Raw genomic sequence first — 13121 nt, 5'->3', positions numbered from 1 at the left:
GGCATGTGTGAGCAATATATCATTTAGTAACAACTTTGGGCAAAAAAAAAAACTTTGTAATTTTCCCACAACTTGTAGCAAAATATAAATATTCCATGGACTCAACATGCCTCTTCTAAAATAGCTTGGGGTGTCTACTTTCCAAAATTGGGTCATTTAGGGGGGTTTGTGCCATCTTGGCATTTTATGGCCTTCAAAACTGTGATAGATGGTGAGTAGGGTTGAGCAAAACCAAACAATTGACTGTATGTTCAGGTTCGGGTCCAGTGTTCGGCAACGTAATGGCACATTTTAAAAAGCGCTGCAGCAGCCAATCAACATTTGTTTAACTGGTGTGCCCTTAGAAGCCATCACAGCCATGCCTACTAATGGCATGGCTGTGGTTAGCCAGTGCAGCATGTGAGGCACACAGCACAGCACGTCACTCTGCTTTAGACAGTGTAGGGAAAAGTTCCTGGCTGCTGCTGTGAGGGAGAGAATTACATGATAGGAGTCCTGATTCTGAAATCTATTCTAATTAGTCAGTGATTTTACACTGCACTGAGAGAAAAGATAGACAGTGTAGGGCAAGGTTCCTGTTGTTGCTTTGAGGGAGAGAGAATTATCTAGGAGTCCAGATTCAGAAATCTATTCTAATAACTCAGCGATCTACATAGATTTACCTGGTTGGGTTGCAGTGCACAGTCTTTTTACACTGCCATGAGCCCAGTGCCAGAGAAAATATAACTTTTATCTGCAAGCTCAGTGCACCAGCACTGCATATGTTACTGTGAGATACACCCTGTACATACTGTGGGTGTATTCTGCTCTTCCAAAACACCCATTTTGCTGCATATGTGGAGGTGTGCGTTACACAATTTATATATTTTTCTTCTATTGTGCTATTCAAAAAAAAAAATTAGGGCAATACATTTCTTTTGAATAGCATTTTTGGCATTTCTGTAGCTCTGAGATACATCGTTTACATACTCTGGGTGTATTCTGCTATTGCAAAAACACCCATTTAGTGCAACAAAAAAAACGTTTGCCATGTTTTCTGCATATGTGGAGGTGTGCGTTACACACCGGACATAGGTACCCTCGGTTCAGGAGTCACCATCATCAGGGCAGGTGGTGAGTGGGCCTGTGGTAGGGAGGCCCCGCCGGGGGGCGCTGGTGCTGTGTTAACTGGTGCAGGTGTTCTGGCTGATTGCTGAAGACGGCTGTTGATTTGGGTGTACCCTTCTTGCAATTTCTGCACAGCTTCTGCGAGAGCTGTAACTTGCTGTAACAACCTCTCTAAAGGTGAACCTGCTCTTTTGGTCTCTGACATGGCTGGTTTGTACTATCAGCAAAGAGGTACTCACCGAGGCCAAGATGCAGAGAGCGGTTGCTGTTGCGACACCACCCCTGGAGGTGATATTGGGAGTGGGTTGCACCAAGAGGCACAAGCCTCCAGCGGGATACCTGACTTGTGTGAAGGTCTGGAAGAGGGCTCGTGCAGGATGGACCGGATCAGAAGGTAAGTAGCAAGCAAGTCTGTAAAACAGATAAGGAAAGTCCAGAAACAGGCCGAGGGTCAAACACAAGTTATCAGTCCAGGAGCCAGCAAGGCTAAGTGCAGAAGATAATCCAGAAGCAGGCCAAGGGTCAAACACAGGTATCAGTCCGGGAGCCAGCAAGGCTAAGTGCAGAAGACAGAGGATAATCCAGAGGCAGGCTGAGGGTCAAACACAGGTATCAGTCCGGGAGCCAGCAAGGCTAAGAGAAGGAAGTTCGTTAAACAAGCCAGGCGTCAGGTCAGGAGAGAATCAGCGTAGTCTTCAGGCAATCCAGGAAAAGGAAGCAGAGGAACACAGGTGAGCTGAGACAAACCAGCAACTTGTCTGTCTGCTAAGGCTCCTTTTATCGGCTGGTCAGGGAATTCATGTTATGCATGTGCTTGTGCTCACGCGCGTGCGCCGCTCAGTAGGGCCGTTAATGTGCGTGCATGCGCTGGAGTGCCGATCCATGGCGAATTTGTCTGTGCAAAGGAAGATGGTGAGCTTGATCCAAATTACTTCCCTAATAGCATTTCACAAACAAAATGTGAAAATTGTAAATAAAACCAAGACAGGGCTTGGGACAAGTCCTTTATTAAAATGACCGGCCTCTCAGGTGACAGTTCTTTTATAACTGAGGGCGGGGTCACACTGTGACATCGCCGGGTGACCCTGCCCCCTCTAGCACATGGGAACATCCCTATGGCTTCCCCATAGCATCAGAGGGGACAGGGTCACTGAGTTACGTCACTAGGTTGCGTGCTCGGATAAGGGTCTGGTATGGATTTTTGGGGGGACCCCCACGCTATTTTTTTTTACATTTTGGTGTGAGGCTCCCCTTAAAATCCATACCATACCTGAAGGGCCTGGTATGGATTATGAGGGGGACCCCCATGCCATTTTCTTTAAATTTTGGCACGGGGTTCCCCTTAATATCCATATAAGACCTGAAGGGCCTGGTTTGGAATTTAGGGGGACCCCCACACAATTTTTTTTTAAACTTTGGTTTGGGGTTCTCCTTAATATTCATGCCAGACCCAAAGGGCCTGGTAATGGACTGTGGGGGAATCCCATGCTGTTTTTTTCAATGACTTTTATGTGTATTGCTGGGACCGACAATTCATTATAGCTGAGAGTGGTTTTAAATTACTTTTTTTCCTTTATAAATGTCATTTTGCTTTTGGACTGTTCTAAACCTGGGAAACATGTGCCACTTTACAGGCATACTATAGACACCCCTCAGGTACGAAATGTAAAGGAATATTTCACTTTTATTGTTTCACTTTAAGCATTATTAAAATCACTGCTCCCGAAAAAAACTGCCTTTTTAAAACTTTTTTTTGCACTGATACATGTCCCCGGGGCAGGATTTAGGTCCCCGAAAACTTTTTATGACAATACCATGCATATAAGCCTTTAAAATGAGCACTTTTGATTTCTCCCATAGACTTTTAAAGGGTGTTTGAATTTGCCGCAAACACCACAAATTGTTCGCTATTCGGCAAATAAGCGAACACCCGATGTTGGACTCGAACATCAGGCTCATCCCTACTCTGGAGTAGTCTGGAGAACAAGAAAGTGGCACAAAACTTGAATAAGTCCAGTAACTTTTTTCAAAACAAAAGATCAGAAAGAAAAGATGTTTCAGCATGCAAAACTCTCCTTTTTGTCAAGGTTTGTATGCAAGCAAGTAGTTAAAAGATGAACATATTCATAAATAGAAGGAAACAATTCAAGTCACTAAAATGCTCTAATATTCTCCATACAATTTAGGGGGAAAGGCAGGCAGCAGAAAATGGAAGGGGGAAATTATATAGGCAAGGGGAAAGGCAGACCGCAGAAAAAAAATTAAATTCAACAAGCATAGTCCATGTGCCCTTCCTAGATAAGGATATTCAATACATTCCAATCAAGAAACAACTATTAATGTCATTATTTACATATTTACAAATTGGGTTTAAACTTTTGATGTAAGATTTCTTTTTTTTTTTTTTTTCATATGCAGTTTCTGCCCTCATAAAGAAAATACAGGTGAGGATGGCAATGCAAGCTGAGTAATACCTTTAGAAAAAAGAATTCCAAGCCTAAACCTCACCTTGTCCCTATGTAAAAATAAAAAATAAGTCCTGTCAGTATAAGGCCACCAGTTCAGTTACTGGCTTTACAGAGCTGATGACTTCAAGGTATCAAACCCTGTAGGTGAGAGAAGAAATAAAATGACTTTAATATGAAAATAAGTCTGTTTCTGAAATGCAAAGAGAACCAAATTAGGTGTTCCTAATCAATGAGTGAAAGTCACGAAAGAAACAAGATAGAACGGGCAGAAGCATGACCTTTGCTAGTCCAGACCTAGCTGTTTTACAACTAGCCATCACTATTTTTGTACATTATTTACAGATTAACTTTTTATATCCTAATCATCCAGAAGCAAAGCAAAAACAGTATTTCTCAGAATGCTTTATTATGTTGCTCTGACCAGCTCATGCTGCTTTCAGGTGTTGGTTGGGTTTCAAGAAAACTCATCAGGTTCAATCCTAGAACCAAAACAAAGTACCCTCCTACTTATTATTATTATATTATATATTATATTAAGGCACAACAATGGACACAAACTATATAAAATTGGCTTCAGCTTGGTCCCCACTCCTTTAATGAGTTTCACCCAGTCGGAGGCTTAATCGTTGAGGCCTATGTAGCTGTAACAGTCCAAGTTAAAAGCACCATAAGCCGTAGAAAAAGTGCTGCACACATGGGTCTGAGTCTCAAGTCTACACCTATTTTTTGTAGATCTAACAGCTACAGTATTTTATAATTTGATATAATCATTTGTGTTTTGTTTTGTTTCAATATCATATTTACACTGATGATATCCAAATCTATCTCTCTACCCCTCGGCTCACTCCATCAGTTTCCTCATGCATAACAAATTTACTAACAGATGTATCAGGTTGGATGTTAGACCACTTCCTCAAACCCAACTAAGATGGTTATCTCTCACCTTTACTGCTGCAACTCCCTCCATTGGCTTACCCTTAGATTTAAAATATCTCCTACTCAGTCTTTACAAACCACTCAGTGTCTGCTATACCTCTCTGCCAATCCCTTCATTGGCTACCACTCACCCAAAAAATTAAATTTAAAAGACTAACAATAACTTACAAAGCCTTCTACAATTCGGTCCCAGGTACATCACTAACCTAGTCTCAAAATACCAACTAAATTGTTCTCTTTGTTCTTTCCTAGATCTCCTGCTCTCTAGTTTCCTTGTCATCCCCTCCCATGCTCGCCTTCAGGACTTCTCCCAAGCCTCTACCATCCTTTGAAATTCTCTACCCCAATCTGTCTGACTATTTCCTACTTTATCCACTTTTAGGCGATCCCTAAAAACATATTTCTTTAGTGAAGTCTATCGTGCCTCCACCTAATTAAATGTACTTTTATTTTCTTCATTAGCTCATCCCCCAGAGTTATTACCTTTTTTATCACTTGACCCTCCTTTGTGGATTGTAAGCTCTAATGAGCAGGACTTTCTGATTCCTCCTGTATTTAATGGTATTGTAAGTGTACCGTTTGCCTTAACTTTGTAAAGTTCTACGCAAAACTGTTGGCATTAAATAAATCCTGTATAATAATAATAAAAGTTTGGTGCAGCGGAAGTCTAAAGGATTCCACCACCATAGTTTAACCCTTCTTCTTATTGATTGAATAGGCTTTGTGACTTACACATTTGTTCTCACTTGGTGTTTATTATGTAACACCTCTCTTCTTTGTGGACTTGATAGTTACTTGCTAATTATATAATAGTCATTTAAGCCTAGCACATCATTTAATCACTATATCACATCCTCATTATTTTCATTATATACTTTCATTATCATTTAAGGTTCACACTGTAGGAGTTCATTTAGGTTCATTATATGTAAATATATTTTATTCACCTCCACATATTGCCAGCAAAAATGCTTTTACACATATTTTTTCATACTTCTAGTCCATACTCTCCACCCATGACAACTAGATCTGAGAGAAATACTAGGAGTATAAATAAAGAATTAGATAGAACTACAAGGAGCAGAGCAGTGTTCACAGTAGAACAAGAGAGCGACAAAGAAATGAGTGAAGCAATGTAAACTAATCCACTGATACATGCTCATGGTGGGATGTAGCTTCCCTGGAGAAATATCTGAAAGAGAATAAGATGCCCAGGGGCCTTAGGATAAAATAATTCCCCATGCTAATGAGTTTAAATCACAGTGAATGCAAGTATGGGATTAGGCTTCTCAGAACATCATGCAACTGTAAAATCAACCATAAAAATCATGGCCGGGGGAGATAAATAAAGATTAGCAAGATACAAGGGGACTTAGAACAGTTTCATGGGTCACCAATATTTCAGATGAGGAAGAGCAAGCTGAACAAATCTCTGAAAAATTTGGAGGATGAAGTCACAGAAAATAAAATATTTAAATTAATATGAGATAATATGGACTATGAAGAGAGGAAAGTATATAACTGGAATGGAAAAATCAAGGGAGCGAAGGGTCCTTGGAAAAGACACAATAGGTTGTTTACCTTATTGCATGCTATGCATTCATGTAAAAAACCTTCTGGGTGCAACTCCCTCCCATCCCCCCTTTAGGCCCCTTTCACACTGTGGCGGGAGGAGCATCAGCGGTAAAGCGCTGGTACTTTTAGCGGTGCTTTACCTTCAGATTTGCTATTCGGCCACTAGCGGGGCGGTTTTACCCCCCCTCTAGTGGCCAAGAAAGGGTTAAAAACCACCGCAAAGCGCCTCTGCAGAGGTACTTTGCCAGTGCTGCCCCATTGAAAGCATATACACCGCTTCTTCACCGCTCAAAAAAAATGCCGCTAGCAGGACATTTTTTACTGTCCTGCTAGTGCACCGCTCCAGTGTGAAAGTCCTCGGGACTTTTACATTGGAGAGACAGCAGTGGCTGTTTCAGGTAGGTTTGCAGGCGCTATTTTTAGCACAATAGCGCCTGCTAAATGACCCAGTGTGAAAGGGGTCTTATACTTACATGAGCCCAATCTCGACCCAGCAATGTGCATGACAGGAGCTCTCCCCCTTCTCTCTCTCCTCATTGGCTCACACAGCAGCAGGAGCCATTGGCCACAATCTGTGTGTAAAAAGACAACAACCATTCACGGGAGCATGGCTTGGGAGCAAGCCTACCTGGGTGTCCCCACAGCAAGAGGATTACTATTGGGGGGATCCAAAAAGAAGAGGTTGGAGGCTGCTGCGTGCAAAACTATTGCACAGAGCAGGTAAGTATAACATGTTTTTTATTAAAAACAATAGCCTTTAGAAGCACTTTAACCACTTCAGGACCGCCGTATTGCCATTGTACGTCAGCACAATGGCACAGGCAGGCACAATCACGTACATCTACGTGATTGCCTTCCAGCGGGTGGGGGGTCCGATCGGACCCCCTCCCGCTGTTTACGGCGGTCCGATTCGGTCCAGGAGCGCTCCGTGATGAGGGGATGGCCGTTGGTTTTAGGCCACCCCCTCTGGATCGCTCCTGGCCAATGAGAAGCTTCCTCCCCTGTGTATTGTTTACACAGGAAGGAGGAAGTGATGTCATTCTCCTCGGGGCGGTCTTTTTGACCGGACTACGAGGAGAAGACTAATAGTAAGTGTGCACCAACACTACACTGACATGTAGGTACACACAGGCACACAAACCCCCCCCGATCCCCCCCCCGATCGCCCCCCCGATCGCCCCCCGATCCCCCCCCCCCCCAGTCACAGTGTCACTGATTGCATTGATCATTTCTTTACTGATCAATGCATTCAGTGTCAGTTGTGACAGTAAAAACTGTCAGGACAGTTAGTGTTAGGTCCAGGGTAGCCCCCTATCACCCCCCAATAAAGATTTAACCCCCTGATTGCCCCTAGAGTTAACCCTTTCACCCCCTTTTGCCAGTGTCACTAAGCGATCATTTTTCTGATCGCTGCATGTGTCGCTAGGTAGCTAGTTATTTTTTTAGGTTCACCGCCAGGTTTTTATATCGCTAGGTACCCCGATATACTACCCAATAATGGTTTTAACCCCCTGATTGCCGCTAGTTAACCCTTTCACCCCCTTTTGCCAGTGTCACTAAGCGATCGTTTTTCTGATCGCTGCATTAGTGTCGCTACAGTCGCTAGGTAGCTAGTTATTTTTTTAGGTTCACCGCCAGATTTTTATAGCGCTAGGTACCCCGATATACTACCCAATAATGGTTTTAACCCCCTGATTGCCGCTAGTTAACCCTTTCACCCCCTTTTGCCAGTGTCACTAAGCGATCATTTTTCTGATCGCTGCATGTGTCGCTAGGTAGCTAGTTATTTTTTTAGGTTCACCGCCAGGTTTTTATATCGCTAGGTACCCCGATATACTACCCAATAATGGTTTTAACCCCCTGATTGCCACTAGTTAACCCTTTCACCCCCTTTTGCCAGTGTCACTAAGCGATCGTTTTTCTGATCGCTGCATTAGTGTCGCTACAGTCGCTAGGTAGCTAGTTATTTTTTTAGGTTCACCGCCAGGTTTTTATAGCGCTAGGTACCCCGATATACTACCCAATAATGGTTTTAACCCCCTGATTTCCGCTAGTTAACCCTTTCACCCCCTTTTGCCAGTGTCACTAAGCGATAATTTTTCTGAACGCTGCATCAGTGTCGCTAGTGTCGCTAGGTAGCTAGTTATTTTTTTAGGTTCACCACCAGGTTTTTATAGCGCTAGGTACCCCAATATACTACCCAATAATGGTTTTAACCCCCTGATTGCTGCTAGTTAACCCTTTCACCCCCTTTCACCAGCGATCACAGTATAAGTGTCACTGGTGACGCTGGTTAGCCAGTTAGTTATTTAGGTTCCCCGTCAGGTTTTTATATAGCGCCAGGGACCCCCATATACTACCTAATAAAAATTTGAACCCCCTGATTGCCCCTAGTTAACCCTTTCACCACTGATCACCGTATAAGTGTTATGGGTGACTCTGGTTAGTTTGTTTTTTATAGCATTTTATATTCAAATCCGGAAGGCAGTGCTTGGTTTTCGGGGTCCCGTACCTGGCTAGGCTCCCAAAAAGTCCCCCACATGTGGTATCCCCGTACTCAGGAGAAGCAGCAGAATTTATTTTGGGGTGTAATTTGACTTCTGCCCATAGCATGTGTGAGCAATATATCATTTAGTGACAACTTTGTGCAAAAAAAAAAAAAAGTTTGTAATATTCCCGCAACCTTTGGCAAAATATAAAATATTCCATGGACTCAACATGCCTCTCAGTAAATAGCTTGGGGTGTCTACTTTCCAAAATGGGGTCATTTGGGGGGGTTTTGTGCTATTTTGGCATTTTATGGCCTTCGAAACTGTGATAGGTAGTGAGGAGTTAAATCAAAAATTTGCACCCTTAGAAATCCTGAAGGTGGTGATTGGTTTTCGGGGTGCCGTGCGCGACTAGACTCCCAAAAAGTCCCACACATGTGGTATCCCCGTACTCGGGAGAAGCAGCAGAATGTATTTTGGGGTGCTCTTCAGCGACTTATGGGATAGTGGGGCTGCGATAGTGCGCTGGCTAATCTGACACTAACTGACACTGACATCACCAGTGACACTAATACAGTGATCAGTGCTAATAATATACACTGTTACTGTACTAATGACACTGGCTGGGAAGGGGTTAACATTTAGGGTGATCAAGGGGTTAAATGTGTACCTACCAATGTTTACTGTGCGTACTGCATGATGAATTTACTAAGCAATGTGGCAAAAAATGGTAAACCACTGATGTCTGTAGAGAGCCCTGTGTTGTTTATCAATACTGAGCACTTTTCTGTCATTTGCTCATATAAAAATGAAGCTTGTTGGTTGAGAAGATGCTGGGGACCTGATGCCACAATTCATATAGAGAGAAAGAAAAACAGAAGGATGCCCCTGAGACTTCTATAGGCAGTCAACCCAGGAAAAAAAATGAGTAAAGAAGTATAGTAAAAGTAAAAAATGTTATTAGTTTAAAATAGTAAGCATCTAGAATAAGAGAGCTTGGGTATGTTTAGGGATGCTCTCCACTCGACTGTTTAAAAAGGCACCCATGTGCTTTTCTTAGCCCTTGTGCACACAGTCGGACATTCCGACTGAAAATGTCCGATCGGACTGTGTTGTCGGATAATCCGACTGTGTGTGGGCTCCATCGGACTGTTTCCGTCGGAATATCCGACGGACAAAGTTTTAGAGCTGGGCTATAAAACTTTCCGACAACATGATCCGTTCGGACTTTGTCTGATTGTGTAGAGAATTCCGATCGGACAAAGTGCCACGCATGCTCAGATCAAATTCCTAGACCAAAGCTATTGGCTACTAGCCTGAATGTTGTAGTGAAATAACGTTGTCACGTACGATCGAATTTTCCGACAACTTTGTCCATCCGTGTGTATGCAACACAGGTTTCAGACAAAATCCGTAGAACAAAATCCAATGGATTTTATTGTCGGAACGTCCGACTGCGTGTACAAGGGCTTAGACACAATGCGTTGGCAATGTTTACACATGAGATTTTTTGTGGTTTTCAATAATTTATCTATATTATTTCAACTTATAGGCATGTCATTTATTGGGGCAGTGTAGATCCAGTTTCAGGAGAAAAAGAGAGATTCTTGTGGACTGCTGGAGTCATTGCATTGATAGAAGTATACATTCTCCACCAGGCTCGAATGGCACTGTGTTATATTAAATTTTGATGGACAGCTGAGCATTTGAGTAGCCAGTAGTGTAAATACTCCATCTCTTTTTTCTCCTGATAACTCAGGAATCATTATTGATACGTACACAGACATCCACATGTGTATACGGGTCCAAGATGTAAGAGTACCATAATTAAATATACTTGCTTTTGTTCATTTGCTTTAGTAAATCAGGCCCAATGAGCAAGATAAGATATATGACAAGCCAGCAACTGTTGGAATTCAAATGACCTCTCTGACTCTCTGCATTATTTAAAGCAGTTTTTATACTAAGGAGTTCCTTAATCTCAGTTCCTCTGCTTTTTCCTTTTCAAAGAACATCTTGGACCCTGTTTGGTCACTTATATATTGAGGTATATTTTATTCATAACTATTATGCATACACACAGTCCTGCAAGGTTTCATGTGAGTGGAATTAAAGATAATTAAAAAAGATGTTTTAGAACATTTGTGGTAAAAAGCAAAGCTTTCCATGCAGTGCATTTTATCACCTCAGTAATGCTGTTCTACAAAGCTAATGTATTTACTCTGGGGTATTTTACAAGTCCCTATATAAAAATAAAATATTACCATAATTATTAAAGGCCGGTGTTCTGCCGTATAGTGTCCGGCCATGAAATAGTGTCCGCCCCGTACTGCGCATGCGCAGTACGGAGCAGACGAAGCTTCAGAAAATCTCCGAAGCTGAACGGCGCCTGCGCCGTGAGTGGAGGTGGTAGCCCCACTATCCAAGTGGACATAGGGTTGTGAGTATTAAAGGGCCTCTCGCGGGCGAGCTTTCGCTTGCCACGCTTCGGGCTTGGCCTCGCTGCGCTCGGCTCTTTTTTATTCCTACTCTATGTCCACTTGGATAGTGGGGATAGAACCTGGACTCACGGCGCGGGCGCCGTTCATCCTTGGCAATTTTCGGAATCTGTGTTGCTGTGTACTGCGCATGCGCAGTACACAGCGGACACTATCCGATGGAGGACGTTATTTGACAAGACACCGGCTATTGGTCATTGTTCTTTAGCCCAACATAACATCATTGGACATCTGCATATGTTCTACTCTGTACAGTTTGAAATGTAAAATGTTAAGGAACAGTAAGCATTGATTCACCTAATTGATGTTTTGAAGGTTTAAGCAAGAATCATTTGAAGTGTCATATATACAAAGTTGTCAATAGGCACTATTTATTTAAAATTCTTCATAAATGAACAATATCAGCTGTTTACAAAGGGATAACATGACATAATTTCAATAGCATTATAAATATCTTTATTACAGAGTCAGTGTTTTATGCAAAACTGTGAAACCATTCCATTGCTTTGTATTAAAGTGTGCTCTTTTTCTTCAAGTGCTGTGACTTACACATAAAATGCTGCTTAAATGTCACCTTTATGAAATATCTTAAGAGCCCTTAAAGATTTACGGGAATTTGAAATATAAATCTGCTGCTTTGTAGGAGTTTCAGAAGTGTAAAATTTATATGTTAATTAAAGAATTAATTACATTCTGTATGTAGTAATCGGGAAAAAGCAGATTAAGTCAAAAGCTGTACTTCTCAGTGTCTCGTAAGTTAAATTTAGCAGCTCCAATAGCCTTTACATGGATGTAGCTGTAGGACAGCTTAGCATGGGGGAAAAAAAAATTTGCACATATAAAATATTGTAAATTTCAATTTCAATGTTGCACAGTAACTCACAACAAGCAGTCAGACATTAGCTATTACCTCTTAGTGAACATGTATGTTAAGTATAGCTATTATACCTGTATATGATTTAACCACTTATGTACTGTTATTAATTTATGTATAGTGAAGAAGTGAATACTTATTTCTGCTGTACATTTTAAACAGAAGAAATCATCCTTGGGTGTCAAGTGTCCCTATTAACCACTTTCAGACCGGACCAATTTGCTGGTCAAAGACCAGACCACTTTTTGCGATTCGGCACTGCGTCGCTTTAACTGACAATTGCGCGATCGTGCGACATGGCTCCCAAACAAAATTGACGTCCTTTTTTACCCACAAATAGAGCTTTCTTTTGGTGGTATTTGATCACCCCTGCGGTTTTTATTTTTTGCGCTATAAACAAAAATAGAGCGACAATTTTGAAAAAAACGCATTATTTTTTACTTTTTGTTATAATAAATATCCCCCAAAAATATATAAAAAAACATTTTTTTCCCTCAGTTTAGGCTGATACGTATTCTTCTACATATTTTTGGTAAAAAAATTGCAATAATCGATTATTGATTGGTTTGCGCAAAAGTTATAGCGTTTACAAAATAGGGATAGTTTTATAGCATTTTTATTAATAATTTTTTATTATTTTTTTTTTTACTAGTAATGGCGGCGATCAGCGATTTTTATTGTGACTGCGACATTGTGGGGGACCCATCGGACATTTTTGACACATTTTTGGGACCATTATCATTTATACAGTAATCACTGCTATATAAATGCAGTGATTCCTGTGTAAATGACACTGCCAGTGAAGGGGTTAACCAGTGGGTGGCAGTGTAGGGGTTAAGTGTTCCTAGGGATGTGTTACTAACTGTGGGGGGGTTGGGCTTTCATTTAGTGAACACTGATCTCTGCTCCAATCACATGGAGCAGAGATCAGCGTCACTAGTTGCTAGGCAGAATGGAGAAATGTTGTTTACAACGGCACTTCTCCATTCGGCCGCTCCGTGAGACGATCACGGGGATGCCCGCGGCGATCGAGTCCGCGGGTCCCGCGACCGGACTCACGGGGGTCCCGACCAGTGCGGGAGCGTGCCGCCGGCGGCGCGCTCCCGATGGCAGGGCGGGAATCTGTATCAGGTGACTTAATTCACAGATATAGTGTACAGAGCCAATTGGAGCT

This window comes from Lithobates pipiens, unplaced genomic scaffold (genome assembly GCF_037356315.1).
Source record: "Lithobates pipiens isolate NorthernLeopardFrog02 unplaced genomic scaffold, aLitPip1_a1.2 Scaffold_16, whole genome shotgun sequence".
In the NCBI taxonomy this organism is placed as follows: Eukaryota; Metazoa; Chordata; class Amphibia; order Anura; family Ranidae; genus Lithobates; species Lithobates pipiens.
Note: the sequence above shows the minus strand (reverse complement) of the source record.